The following is a 14,836-nucleotide window of genomic DNA, read 5'->3' as shown; positions in this document are numbered from 1 at the left end:
GACCTCTTGTAGACGGCATATATATGGGTCTTGTGTTTGTATCCATTCAGCCAGTCTATGTCTTTTGTTTGGAGCATTTACTCCATTTACATTTAGGTAATTATCGATATGTATGCTCCTATTACCATTTTCTTAATTGTTTTGGGTTTATTATTGTAGGTCTTTTCCTTCTCTTGTGTTTCCTGCCGAGAGAAGTTCCTTTTAGCAATTTTTGTTAAGCTGGTTTGGTGGTGCTGAATTCTCTTAGCTTTTGCTTGTCTGTAAAGGTTTTAATTTCTCTGTTGAATCTGAATGAGATCCTTGCTGGGTAGAGTAATCTTGGTTGTAGGTTTTTCCCTTTCATCACTTTAAATATGTCTTACCACTTCCTTCTGGCTTGCAGAGTTTCTGCTGAAAGATCAGCTGTTAACCTTATGGAGATTCCCGTGTATGTTATTTGTTGTTTTTCCCTTGCTGCTTTTAATATTTTTTCTTTGTATTTAATTTTTGACAGTTTGATTAATATGTGTCTTGGCATGTTTCTCCTTGGATTTATCCTCTATGGGACTCTCTGTGCTTCCTGGACTTGATTAACTATTTCCTTTCCCATATTAGGGAAGTTTTCAAGTATAATCTCTTCAAATATTTTCTCAGTCCCTTTCTCTCTTCTTCTTCTGGGACCCCTATAATTCGAATGTTGGTGTGTTTAATGTTGTCCCAGTGGTCTCTGAGACTGTCCTCAATTATTTTCATTCTTTTTTCTATATTCTGCTCTGCAGTAGTTATTGCCACTATTTTATCTTCCAGGTCACTTATCCGTTCTTCTGCCTCATTTATTCTGCTATTGATCCTTTCTAGGGAATTTTAAATTTCATTTATTGTGTTGTTCATCACTGTTTGTTTCACTCTTTAATTCTTCTAGGTCATTGTTAAACGTTTCTTGTATTTTCTCCATTCTATTTCCAAGATTTTGGATCATCTTTATTATCATTACTCTGAATTCTTTTTCAGGTAGACTGCCTATTTCCTTTTCATTTGCTTAGTCTGGTGGGTTTTTACATTGCTCTTTCATTTGCTGTGTGTTTCCCTATCTTCTCATTTTCCTTAACTTACTGTTTTTGGGGTCTCCTTTTCGGACGCTGCAGGTTTGTAGTTGCTGTTGTTTTTGCTGTCTGCCCCCAGTGTGTAAGGTTGGTTCAGTGGGTTGTGTAGGCTTCCTGGTGGAGGGGACTGGTGCCTGTGTTCTGGTGGATGAGGCTGGATGTTGTCTTTCTGGTGGGCAGGACTGCATCTGGTGGTGTGTTTTGGGGTGTCTGTGACCTTATTATTAATTTAGGCAGGCTCTCTGCTAATCGGTGGGATTGTGTTCCTGTCTTGCTACTTGTTTGGCATAGAATGTCCAGCACTGTAGCTTGCTGGTCATTGAGTGGAGCTGGGTCTTAGCATTGAGATGGAAATATCTGGGAGAGCTTTCGCCATTTGTTATTACATGGAGCCAGGAGATCTCTAGTGGACCAATGTCCTGAACTCAGTTCTCCCACCTCAGAGGCACAGGCCTGGCACCTGGCTGGAGTACCAAGACCCTGTCAGCCACAGACCTCAGAAGAAAAGGGAGAAGAAAAGACAGAAAGAATGAAAAAAATAAAATAAAGTTATTAAAATAAAAATAAAAAATAATTATCAAAAATAAATTTTAAAATAATAAAAAATAAAAATAAAAAAGAAAGAAAGAAAGAAGAGAGCAACAAAACCAAAAAACAAATCCACCAGTGATAACAAGTGCTAAAAACTATACTAAAAAACCGAAACAAAACAAAAATGGACAGACAGAACCCTGGGACAAATGGTAAAAGCAAAGCTATACAGACAAAATCACAGAAAGAAGCATACACGTACATACTCACAAAAAGAGAAAAAGGAAAAATATATATATATATATCGTTGCTCCCAAAGTACACTGCCTCGATTTGGGGATGATTCATTTTTCTATTCAGGTATTCCCCAGATGCAGGGTACATCAAGTTGATTGTGGGGATTTAATCTGCTGCTCCTGAGGCTGCTCGGAGAGATTTCCCTTTCTCTTCTTTGTTCACACAGCTTCTGGGGTTCAGCTTTGGATTTGGCCCTGCCTCTGTGTGTAGGTCGCCTGAGGGTGTCTGTTTCCATCCAGAAAGGATGGGGTTAAAGGAGCAGCTGATTAGGGGGCTCCGGCTCACTCAGGCTGGGGGGAGGGAGGGGCATGGAGTGCAGGGCGAGCCTATGGCGGCAGAGGCCAGCGTGATGTTGCACCAGCCTGAGGCGTGCCGTGTGTTCTCCTTGGGAAGTTGTCCCTGGATCACGGGACCCTGGCAGTGGCGGGCTGCACAGGCTCCCGGGAGGGGAGGTGTGGACAGTGACCTGTGCTTGCAGACAGGCTTCTTGGTGGCTGCAGCAGCGGCCTTAGTGTCTCATGCCCGTCTCTGGGGTTCCATGCTGATAGCCACGGCTTGTGCCCGTCTCTGGAGCTCGTTTAAGCAGTGCTCTGAATCCCCTCTTCGTGCACCCCGAAACAGTGGTCTCTTGCCTCTTAGGCGGGTCCAGGCTCTTTCCCGGACTCCCTCCCAGCTACCTGTGGCACACTAGCCCCCTTCAGGCTGTGTTCACGCAGCCAACCCCAGTCCTCTCTCTGGGACCCGACCTCCAAAGTCCGAGCCTCAGCTCCCAGCCCCTGCCCGCCCCGCGGGTGAGCAGACGAGCCTCTCGGGCTGGTGAGTGCTGGTCGGCACCGATCCTCTGTGCGGGAATCTCTCCGCTTTGCCCTCTGCACCCCTGTGGCTTTGCTCTCCTCCGTGGCTCTGAAGCTTGCCCCTGGCCGACCCCCTGTCTCCGCAAGTGAAGGGGCTTCCTAGTGTGTGGATATTTTTCCTCCTTCACAGCCCCTTCCCCAAGGGGCAGGTCCCGTCCCTATTCTTTTGTCTCTGTTTTTACGTTTTTCTTTTGCTCTATCCAGGTAAGTGGGGAGTTTCTTTCTTTTTGGGAAGTCTGAGGTCTTCATCCAGCGTTCAGTAGGTGTTCTGTAGGAGTTGTTCCACATGTAGATGTATTTCTGATGTATTTGTGGGGAGGCAGGTGATCTCCATGTCTTACTCTTCCGCCATCTTGAAGGTCTCTCCTCCAGTGTACATATCTTAATTAAAAAATACTTTATTGTTAATGCTAACCATCACCTGACAATGTCAGGTTGCCACAAACTTTAAACTTTCAATTTGTAAAAAGCTGCAATAAAGCGAAGCACGACATATAAAACAAGGTATACCTGTAGGGAAACAGTATACATACAACATCTTAGAGGTCTGAGAGAACAGAAAGAAACAGCAAAGTAAACAAGGATCAGAAATTAAGTTCAGGGAGTTCCCTGGTGGCACAGTGGTTAAGAATCCGCCTGCCAATACAGGGGACACAGGTTCGAGCCCTGGCCCAGGAAGATCCCACATGCTGTGGAGCAACTAAGCCCGTGCTCCACAACTACTGAGCCTGCACTCTAGAGCCCATGAGCCGCAACTACTGAGCCTGCGTGCCATAACTACTGAAGCCCACGCACCTAGACCCCGTGCTCCACAACAAGAGAAGCCACCGCAATGAGAAGCCTGCACACCACAACAAAGGGTAGCCCCCGCCACTCGCCACAACTAGAGAAAGCCCGCGCGCAGCAACGAAGACCCAACACAGACATAAAAAAATAAATAAGTAAATTTATTAAAATAAAAAAAAGATTTAGAAAGTAAATTCAGAAGGAATTGAGACAGTGGTTTCCCAGGGGTCAGGTGAAGAAGGAAGGTCTAGGAGGAGGGAAGGGCCACCCAGGCCAAAGGCTGTTCCAAAATCAAGTACAATGAGGACTAAGAATTAGCAGCTGGATTTAGATCTGTGAAGGTCACAATGACCTTGGCAAGAGCTACTTCAATAGAGGAGGTAAAGGGCGTGCTCAAGGGAGAGTATATAGAAAATTTCTTTGGAAGAGCTTTTCTATAAAGAGGGTGTAGAGGAAAAATACTTTTCCCTCCACACTTCCAGGTTCTTGCCTGAGACCCCCTCTTATAAAAGACAGATTAATAGGAGAAAAATAAACAGAAATTTAATAACATGTATACCTCTTTGTACATGGGAGATACCCAGGAAAACTGAATAACTCCCCAAATTACCCAAGCCACCATCTTAAATACCAGCTCTAGATAAAGGCAAAAGAAAGAAAGGAGTTTCTGGAGATTTAGAGCCATTCACCTCTTCCTGGTGCAGAGAGAGAGACAACCTTACAAATGCAGAATTCCCTTATAAATGTAAATCTCGTACTAAAAGGTAACTTCTCCTCCTTTTTAGAGTTTCTCCTGTCTCTGCTTTTTATTAAAAATAATCAGCTCAAGATAAACCTTATGCTAAAGAGGCATATTTTGGGGTGGCAAAATCTGCTCCCCTTCAAGGAATAGAGATATTGGGCTATATTGGAGTCCACAATGCTTTTGTTAGGGTTTTCAAATAGAGGATGTAGGGGAGCAAAATGTGTCTCTTTGGCATGATGGATTAATTTAGACTGATTATCTCTAAGGAACAGAAGGCTTAGGAAGTTTTTCTTGTTACCTTTCCCTTAACTGCCTAAAAGAATTTAGATAAAGGGCCTGTTCCTGGAATTGAGCTACTACCAGAGATATCTCCAAAGAATATGGGTTAGGTGTGGTGGAGGACACCGGGCAGTGTCTAGAAACCAGAGTCCACTGTGTCCTCTTGGCTCTGCATGGCCCCAAAACCATTTGTTTACAATACATTTGCATTTCCACCTCCATGTGAATTGCTTTTTTCCTTTTTGAGGTCCCAAACCTACTACCTCCAAAATCCTCTTCTGTCCTCAGCTGAAGATGATTTTTAAGGTGAGGGCTTCAGCCATTTTGGCAAGTTACTCAGTTTTCCTGAGTCTCTCCCATGAATACATGCCATTAAAGCTTTATTTGTTTTTCTCCTATTACTCTGTCTCATATTCTTGACCAGCAAGAAGAACCTGGAAGGTGTGAAAATTAGTCAACAGAAGCCTCAATCAAATAGGAGCCCAGAAGTGGAAGCTCTCACGCCCTACCATGGTGGCAGGGCCCAACAGCAAGAAGAAAATCTTCCTCTTCTTCCCTGGCAAGGACTCAGCCAATGAGAGACTGTCACAACTCAGCCAATGAAAAGCCATGGACTCTTTGTTTACTAGAGCCCTCCCAACTTCCCTTCCCCTCTATAAAGACTCGTCTCCTTGCACAAGTCTCGCCATGTTGCAAACCCTAAATTGCAGTCTTTGCTGATTCCGAGTAAACCAATTTTTGCTGGAGAAATAACTGGCAGCCTATTTGTGTTAAGTCAACCAAGGGTAGAGGAAAATTTATTTCTCCCCAACAAAGACATTACAGAATGTTTGAATGTTGATGGAAGTAATTCAGCAGAAGTGGGGGGTAGGGTGAAACGTCAATTCAGAAAGAGTAGAAATAATTCCCGGAGCTGTGGCTTGATTCGGAGAGAGGATGATGGGAATCGAAGAATCTGCCCTTTGAAAGAAGCACTGAATCTCCTTCTTATTAACTGGACGAAGGCAGAGCCTCTGTGTACAGATGCAGAGAGCTCTTCAGAGGCGGTAATAGCATCACTTTGCTCTCATTAAATGCATTATTTGTAGTCTAGCTAATTTTAATATATTAGTGAGAACCCAAAGAGATTTTTATGTGTGTGCTGTTAATACTAAATCTATAAACTATTTAGAGATTTCTATTACATTCCACTTATATTTAAATTTTTTTTAATTTTGAGAGTATTAATATGGTCTTTGTAAATAAATACACAGATATGTTTATATCTTAATTAAACAAAAATATATTGGGAAATAATCCTAAAATGTATTATTGACAGGGGTATGTCATCATAGGAGCTTGGAGACCACAACTGTGGGAAATAAAGTGTGTGTGTGTGTGGGGGGGCGGGTAAGGGGGTGTTTGTTTGAAGTTAAATTTTTTAAAATTTAAAAGCTAAGAATTTAACTTTCAGAAGTTAAGAAAACCAATTCAAAAAAGTCTTTTAAGACCTGCTAGAGACTTTATATTTTATCTTATCCAGGATGGGGAGACACTGGAGAGTTTGAAGAAATGGCTGACAGGATCACATTTGGGTTTCAAAAAGATTTCTCTCTTGGAGAAAAGTTATGAGGCTTTTATGGTAATAGAGGAGAGAGGAGAGAAGACAGAGGAGAGAGGGACAAGAGAGAGACAGAGACAGAGAGAGTGGTGACGCGAAGGACGGGAATTTGGAAAATAGCAGTCATATTTGGAAAGGAAAGGGCAGATTAAAAAAGACTTTGGAAGATGGAAGTGATATTTATTAAGATACGTGCTATCGAGTAAGAGAATAATTTGGCAGGAAGCTGTGGAGGAGGTAGGGAAGAGGGAAATGATTCATTTATTTTGGACGCATTCAATTCAAAATTCCTGTGGCCAACCCCAGTTGGTTTATAACCAGCATCCGTTTTTGGAGTGTGCATGTGGACCCCCATATGCACAGAGAGAGTTCTAGTATAGAAATGTTGGATTCATTAGTTCAATATGAAAGATTGCATTCAGATCCTGTCCTAATAGCTGGTATGTCTTTCCTGTTCATGCTTTATGCTTTTACCACACATCTGTATCAGTCAATAGTAATAGTAATGTTTTGATTTTTCAAATAGTTTACAAAAGCGGCATCAATATGTATGTTTCCTTTGGCAAGATGTGTTTATACTCAATATCATGCTGATACATTGATCTAGCTCAGACGCTGGGAAACCATGGCTCATGGGCCCAAATCTTGTCCTCTACCTCTTTTTGTGCAGCCTTTAAACTAAGAAAGTGTTTTTTTTTTTAACAGATGAACATTTGCAATCAATTTGATGATACACAACATTAACTTTCAACCCCAACTAGGTGAAATTTTATCCCCATAAATGGAATCCTATTCTTGTTAGTATACCTATGTTACAAAAAAAACCAAAAATACACTCAATTTTTATTACTATGTTTTGAATGTCACCAATACAGAACATGTGGAACATATCTCTTGCCATATAAATACGTACACAATATTCTCAACTTACACTTTGGCTGGCAAAGTCTAAAAAAGTAAACCTGATCCAGTTAATTCATTAACTTTGACAATTGTTAATTTTTCATCTTATAAGAGTATAATTTATGCATTAGTTACTTAATTAATAAACTAAATTCCATTGTTTCATATTTTTGCTATTAGAAGCAATGCTTAAAAGCTATCTTTGTGAGAGTGTCTTCATACACATGGATGAAATTTTCTCTGTGCATGAACCTAAACGTGGTTTTGTTAGCTTAGAGTTTTGAGTGTATCTTTAACGTTATTATATATTGCCTACAAAGTGGCTCTACCAAACCCAGTCAGCAGTGTGAGAATTTCTAGCCAACATCCTAACCAACTGTTTATTTCTTAAATTTTCTCCAATGTATTTATTTTACCAACATGTATTTTTATTGGAACCATGAATAACTTAGAAACATGTCTTCTAGTTTCTAAAATCTGTTGTAAAACCTATCATTCTCTTTCTATTGTATTGGCTTTTTGATTAAAAAAATGTTCTGAATGAAACTGACATATAGATACTTATAACATAGTATATGGTCCATTTTTATAAATGTCCCATTTGTTTTTTGAAAAGAAAATGTGTTTTATAAATGCATTGTGTTTTGTGCTACAAGCAATTACATCAGTCATTTATAATGCTGAACTCTCTGTCATCTACTTTTAGTCTGGTTTGTTACTATTGCACAAAGGCATACATAACTGCAAATTAAGTTTCTCCTTGGTCTTCTGTCAATAATTGCTTTAAACATTTGAGCCTATATTGTTACATATGTAGCCTATTCAGTGTGGCTTCTTTCACTTAGCAATATGCAGTTAAGGTTCCTCCATGCGTTTTGTGGCTTAATAGTTCATTTCTTTTTATTGATGAATAATATTCCATTGTATAGATGTACCATAAATTGAAAGGGGAGAAATAAAACTCTCTTTTCACAGCTAACATCATCTACATAGAAAATCACAAGCATTAGTTTAAATTAAACCACAATGAGATACCACTACCTACCTATCAGGATGGCAAGAAACAAAAACAAAAACAAACACAAACATCTGACATTGCCAAGTGAGGTAAGGATACAAAGTGGTTGGAATTCTTATGCACCGTTGGTGCAGAATGATACCTCAACTTTGCAAAACATTCCTTCAGTTTCTTATAAACATATACGGTGACTATAGGAATTAGCAATCCTGCTCCTAAGTATTGATTCAAGAGAAATAAAAATGCACGGCCATTCAAAAACGTGTACATAGGTGGCTTTAGCAACTTTACTTATAGTCACCAAGAAACTGGAAACAACTTAAATGCCCTCATAAATAGATGAACAAAATATGGTATAACCACACAATGGAATGTTAGTCATGAAAAAGAATGGACTATTGAGAAATGCAATGACATGGATGACTCTCAAATGCATACAGTGTGTAGTTTTAAAAGGCTACATACTACATGATTAACCTGAATGATATTCTGGAAAAAGCAAAACTAAATAGAGACAGTATCAGTGGTTGCAAGGATTAAGGGTGAGGAGAGGAGCTGACTACAAAGGTGGAGGGCGGGGGAATTTTTTTTATATCATGGAAGCATTGTGCTTATTGTTTTCTGGTGACAGTTATAGGAGTCTTTACTTTTTGTTAAATTTTGTAGAACTGTACAACCAAAAGAGTGAATTTTATTGTATATAAATTTAAAAATAAAATAATGCCATGCTCCTTTATGATCACACGGTACTATCAGTATCCTATCCTTTTCTCATTAAAAATAAATACTCACTACATGTGTGGCTGGATTTTGTAGTCACCATTCCCACCTTCCTGTGGAACGTCAAACACTAGTCACTGGATGAGTCAAGAATTAGAGAGATGGTCTGGTTTGTAATCATCATTTTATGCTCTAAACAAACTGATTTTATGTTCCTCAAATCCTTTCCTAAGACGGATGACTCCAATAATTCTTCACCTCCCTTGTCGCCCCATTGCCAGTAACACTAACAAGTTGGGTTTTCCTACATCTACCCCACCCTAAGGCAAAGACAACCTCCTGTGGGGATCAGCTTCTTGGTGAGAATAGGATGTCTCCACCCACCACTGTATATTGACACTTGCTATGCTTCTGGCCATAAATCACTTGATGACATCACATTGTTGCTATAAATCCACGAACAAATAAGCTATCCTTCCATTAGGGAACATAAAACGGTCCATGTTCAGACTCAGTCGTCTGCACACTGTTTATGGGTTGCTTGCTGCTTTCAGGGTTTTTACAAGAGAACATCCACTGTTTCTTTCTGGCCCTACTCCAGAGAGCTATGTTAACATTGCCCATTTTCCAAGATATTTGGTGGGAACACTGCAGAACAGAGCCACATTTTCCATCAGGGACCTGCACCATATTTTAGTCTCTATTTCCCAGACAAATTAAACCCACTGTTTTATGAGCTTCTTCAAAGGGGCTACACAGTAGCTCATTTTATTGAATATGGATACTGCCCCTCAGAAAACGAATCATATGATAACAGAGCCTAGAGCTTACAAATTCTAGAGCATGTTAATTATTACCTCAGGGTCTGACCCTAAATTATTTAACTTCCTTCGGGAAAGTTAAGCAGTGGGCTAGTCTATGACATTGGAATTGAAAACACCATGAGCTCCAAGAGTTTATCTGCTTGCAGGCTGGGGAGGAGAGGAGTACAGAATCTCCAAGCACCAAGCACCAAGCACCAAGGGGGAGGATAAATTTTTATGCCATTCATTCCTTCATTTCTTTATTTGAACCAGAAAGTGATCTCTAGTATCAATAGCCTTAACATTCAGTTCTGTAATTTTCCATCATGTTTTTAAAGTCATAAGTTTGGTTTAGGATTCTAACCAGGAGTAAGTTGGAGCGACAATGGAAAATGGCTAAGAGATTCCTCAATTTTGCTCAAAGAAAGGGATAGATAGATAGATCTGCATATATGTATCTATGTATACACATATGTAATAAATGTAAGTATATACATTTATAGAAGCAAAAATATACAAATAAAGTTTTGAATTGTTTCTTATTAGCCCATTCAGTTATTACTGATAGGTTATCCAAGCCAATCCCTGGGTTTTGTTGGTTTTGTTTTCCACTCTTTTTTATCCAAATTGAATTATTTAGGTGCAACGGGTTTTACATGGTTGTTTACTTATTTCTGTAATTCTAGTTTTCAACTTTTGTCTAACAACAGGCAATTATATTAACACTAAACTAAATACACTAAATTCACTTATGATATGATAGGCACTGTAGTGAGTGTGCTGCATATGTTTTCTCATTTTAAACCACAACTACTCTACGGGGCGTGGGCACTGTTGTTCTCATTTCATAAATTAGGAAAACGAGCATCAGGAAATTGGGCACCTACCCAAAGTTGTTCAACCTATAAGAAAGGATCCTGATTTTGAATGCATGTCTGACTCCAGAGAATTTGCTTTCAAAAACAACCCAATACTGATCCTGTTTACTAGCAGTTTAAACAAGAGGAGGGGGTATGTTGCTATTGGGTAAATAAAGGACCTTACTATGTTCGGAAAAAAGAGAAAGTAGGTACAACTTTACCTTAGGTGCGGTTTGTTGTTGTTGTTGTTTTTAATTAAAGGTCAATAACATGAGACCTTCCTTCATATCTGATTAATCAAATCATAGCGTTCAAGGTAAATGCACTATTTATTGGTGAGCCATGGAAGAATGAACTATTTGATACTCGGTGGAAATTTCATCTACTACTCAAACGATGATAAAATTATTTAGGTTTCAAAATTATAATGCCACAATCCTGTAAAAATATCACCCTGGGCAAACTGGACTAGGGGATGATTATGTAACGGTTTTTTTTTTTTTGGTTTACTGTAACTTTAATTACTAGTCCTAGGATATTTTAGGAATTTCTGGGCCGTAAATTAGCTGAGAGGCCATAGGTGTTTATTATTAAGGAAATTAACTTAGTGGGCAGCCCCAAAGGGAGCAAGACACTGGGCATTAACCTTTGAGTGTCAGAGGCCACCCATGTACACTGATTCCAGTGAAAGAAGATGTTTACCAGCAAACTCTCAAGACCGACAGAGAAGTCAGGGGCTGGTGCCAAATTGGAAAGATAGGTATGGAAGGCAAGTTTATTCCAAGGTTGAGAGATACTAAACGGTTGATCAATGAGTATGCTATTAGGTCAACCAGTATCATACAGAAATAGGTCAAGTGTGACCATCAGATTCTGAGGGAGGAGATTTTCTGGGTCTCCAAAGAAGGGTAAAGACAATGATTAAAACATCCTTTCAATGCTGTAAAATTTGAGGCCCAGGTGGGGAAAAAGAGACCTAGATCCAAATTGGTTCCATTCACATCTATAAACCTCCGGGGACATTACGCATAGCTTGAAATTTCACCATGGTCTGGGATCAGAGGAGCATTCAGAGTCTTTATGAGAAGAGAAGGATAAGAAGCAGTGCAGATTTGCATTGGAGAAGCTTTGAGACATTTTACTGCCCCTTAGGAAGAGATGATGGTGGTGGTGACAGTCTATGTGTGAGCGGATATTCTCCCTTCCCAAATAATTGAGGTAGAAATGCACTGTTTGTTCAATATACATAGTCCACTACCACCAGCAAAAACGAAACAAAACAGACAAAAAAAAAAAAAAGCCTACATAACTAGGAGGAATTCCAAATTGGCAAGGTGGCCCATATTTGCAAGTACATATACATTGTTCATAACTTAACATTTAAAGAAAAGAAAAAGTGTGTGAAAGAAACATTTGAGAAAGTACATTAGCAAAATTGCCTTATTTTCCATGTCAAATGATCCATTAAACTAACAACAAAAAATAATAACAAAAAGACGCACAGAGGTCACAGGCTGAGGGCACTCAGCAGTGATGGTCATAGCAAATGGGCCGGAGATCAGGATACTTCGTGGTGGCCCGAGGGAAGGGCAAATCCCAGACAGAGTGATGAGCAGCTGAGAACAGGCTGTTCCCTCTGTGCGACCCCCATCACAGAATTTCTAACCCAAATGGACGCAGAAAAAAAAAATCATAACCATGTTTTACTTTTGTGTTTTCCACGTGGATAGAAATCTAAAGTCACACCATGGCAATGATGTCATCAGTGCCTTTATTCAAAGTGAGGCATCTACAGGCAAAGACCACTCCGTATTCTATTACTATAATTATCTCTAAGTAGGTACATTTCTGGGGACCCAGAAGAATTGTCCTCTATCTACCTTTAAATGCAGATTCCATTGAGACAGGTCACTTGTGCCAGGTGTCCATCTTTAAATTAAGATTGAAGCCAGTGCTTTGGGAGAGTTGTTTTCAATATTTGAGGACAAAAGTGACTTGTCGGAATGCTAGGGAAATTGCAATGGCTGTTCAGTAGTTCATCAAATAGCTGCCAGCCTAAATATGCCCCAAATAGTCTTTTTCTTACTGAGGCTTCATTTTGGCCTAAATCTCATTTCAAGACCCCAGTCTTTCAACAGGGAAGCTCTGTATGCCAAGTATCAGTGAGGAAACATAATTATTACTAAAATTGAAGCAGGTACTATTAAATCTTTTCACTTCAATTTGGAAATACAAGATGAAGAGTTTAATATTAACTCAATCAGTCAGCTTCAATTAGGTCACGGTGTATTACAGTTAATAGCATTACGATCACTAATACAGCTCCCTGAAAAACAAGTAAAGTGTTATAGTTACTCCAAGTAGACATATTCTACAACGATTTGATTATATTTATATGTTTTCTTGCAAACTCCAGTGGTATTTCTCAAGATTTTTTAGGTGTCAACATATGGTTTCAATTTCTCTGAAATATATAGCACAGCTTGTTCTCAGAGAAAATGCTGCCAAACAAGACTTGTAAATGTATCTTGAGGTAAAACTTAACATCTCGTCCTTTCCTATAAGGCTCCTTGGCTAATGCCTGTATAACCACCTCAGATGGAAAAATCACACCATTACCCAAGTGAAGTTTTCTCAACTGAAAAGGGAAACATCTTTCTCTTTCTTACATATACTAACCTATACTACGACAGAATTTTTGCCCATCAAGAAGACAAAAATATAGACATATTTAGCTACTTTAAATAACTCATTATGATTAATTTCATAACAATTCGAAGTAAAGGAATCAGGCCACCCAAATTCACAAAATAGAATAGTTTCAGTAGAAGAGAATTTTAAATCATTCTAAAATCTCCCTGGAAAGCTGCTGCTCCAAACACAGAAAAAGGAAAACAAAGTTGCATTCTATTTCTAACAAAATATTGCCAGAAATTGTGATAAAGCTGTATTTCCTGCTGGACTAAATATTTATACAGAATTGTTTATCTTTAAGGTACATTTCAAATTCACTCTTTGTGCATTTGCTTAATACACATTCAAAGTTTTCTGTTTATCTTCAGCGTGTGTGTGTGTGTATCCATGTGTGTGTATACAAATATACGTAACATTTTACCTGTTTTCAAAAGAAAAAAACTCTGGAATGTAAATTTAAAAATTTAGTTTGACATTTGTATGTTTTGTCTGTATTATAAACCAAATCCAAGTAGTGTATGGATCCACTTTTATACCTAATAGCTTGCTGTAGATATTTTCTTGGGTTATAAGTTCTCAGGGAGTTTGGAGTTAGTTTGCTTCATTCTTTTTGGATAGCGTACACCTCTGTATAATCTGTGCATACCAACTGCTGATGAAGATGCAACACGGTTCATATAGCGATTTAAACTTCTGTTTCACGTTTAGGTGAACAAGAAGACAAAATTGGTGAGTAAAGGAGGGATTTTGTCTATGAAAATGTCCCCTAAGTTCCAAGTGATTATCTTGAAGCTATAAACAATCCAGCAGTCCATTAAACCGTATCCCTAAATTATTCAAGATTTACATGCTTGGCCACCTTCACACTATTATTTTGTCTCAGACCAATGGTGTTTATAAAATATGTATGTAGAGACAGACTAAATAGAACTGGACAACTCTGTGCTTCAGTGAGAACAGCGCGTGTTCGGTGTGTTTTCCGCCCCAGTATCAGGACTGCACTGGGGGAGGACTGCACTCCAGTAACTTCCATTAGTTTAGCATGTTCTTTCTTCCGATTATAAACATGAAAGCGACAAGATGTAGAAAACGCTGAAAACACAGATGGAAGATAATAAAATTAAGACATCTAAGTCACTACACAGAGATGTGTGACTATTCGTGTATGTTTCTGTCCTTTTTAAAAATCGTTCGGTCAATAACCTACATACTTTGCTAAAATAAAAAGATGGTTCAAGAGCATCTTTCCAGTAAATATTTTTCAAATTTCTCTCTTTCCCTCTCTGTTTTTTTTTCTACAGCATCGTGTTCAAGTAATATAGCTATTACATTATTTCTGAAACACACCAAATTGTATATGGAAAAACTGTGGAACTTTTAGGTTATTTCTGGTCTAATAGCTCTTGTTCTTATTTTTAAGTACTTGCAATAGAAAAGACGACTATTTATTGAATGTTTACTGTGTGTCCAACACAGTGCTTAGTGCTGTGCATGGATAATCTAGTCCAGAGTTTTGCAAACTACGTACTGCAGCCAGTCCCGGCCCACTGCCTATTTTTGTAAATACATTTGGTTTTTTTTTTTAACATCTTTATTGGAGTATAACTGCTTTACAATGGTGTGTTAGTTTCTGCTTTATAACGAAGTGAATCAGCTATACGTGT

Source organism: Physeter macrocephalus, chromosome 14 (assembly GCF_002837175.3).
Source record: "Physeter macrocephalus isolate SW-GA chromosome 14, ASM283717v5, whole genome shotgun sequence".
Classification (NCBI taxonomy): Eukaryota; Metazoa; Chordata; class Mammalia; order Artiodactyla; family Physeteridae; genus Physeter; species Physeter macrocephalus.
This window is presented reverse-complemented; position numbering follows the sequence as displayed.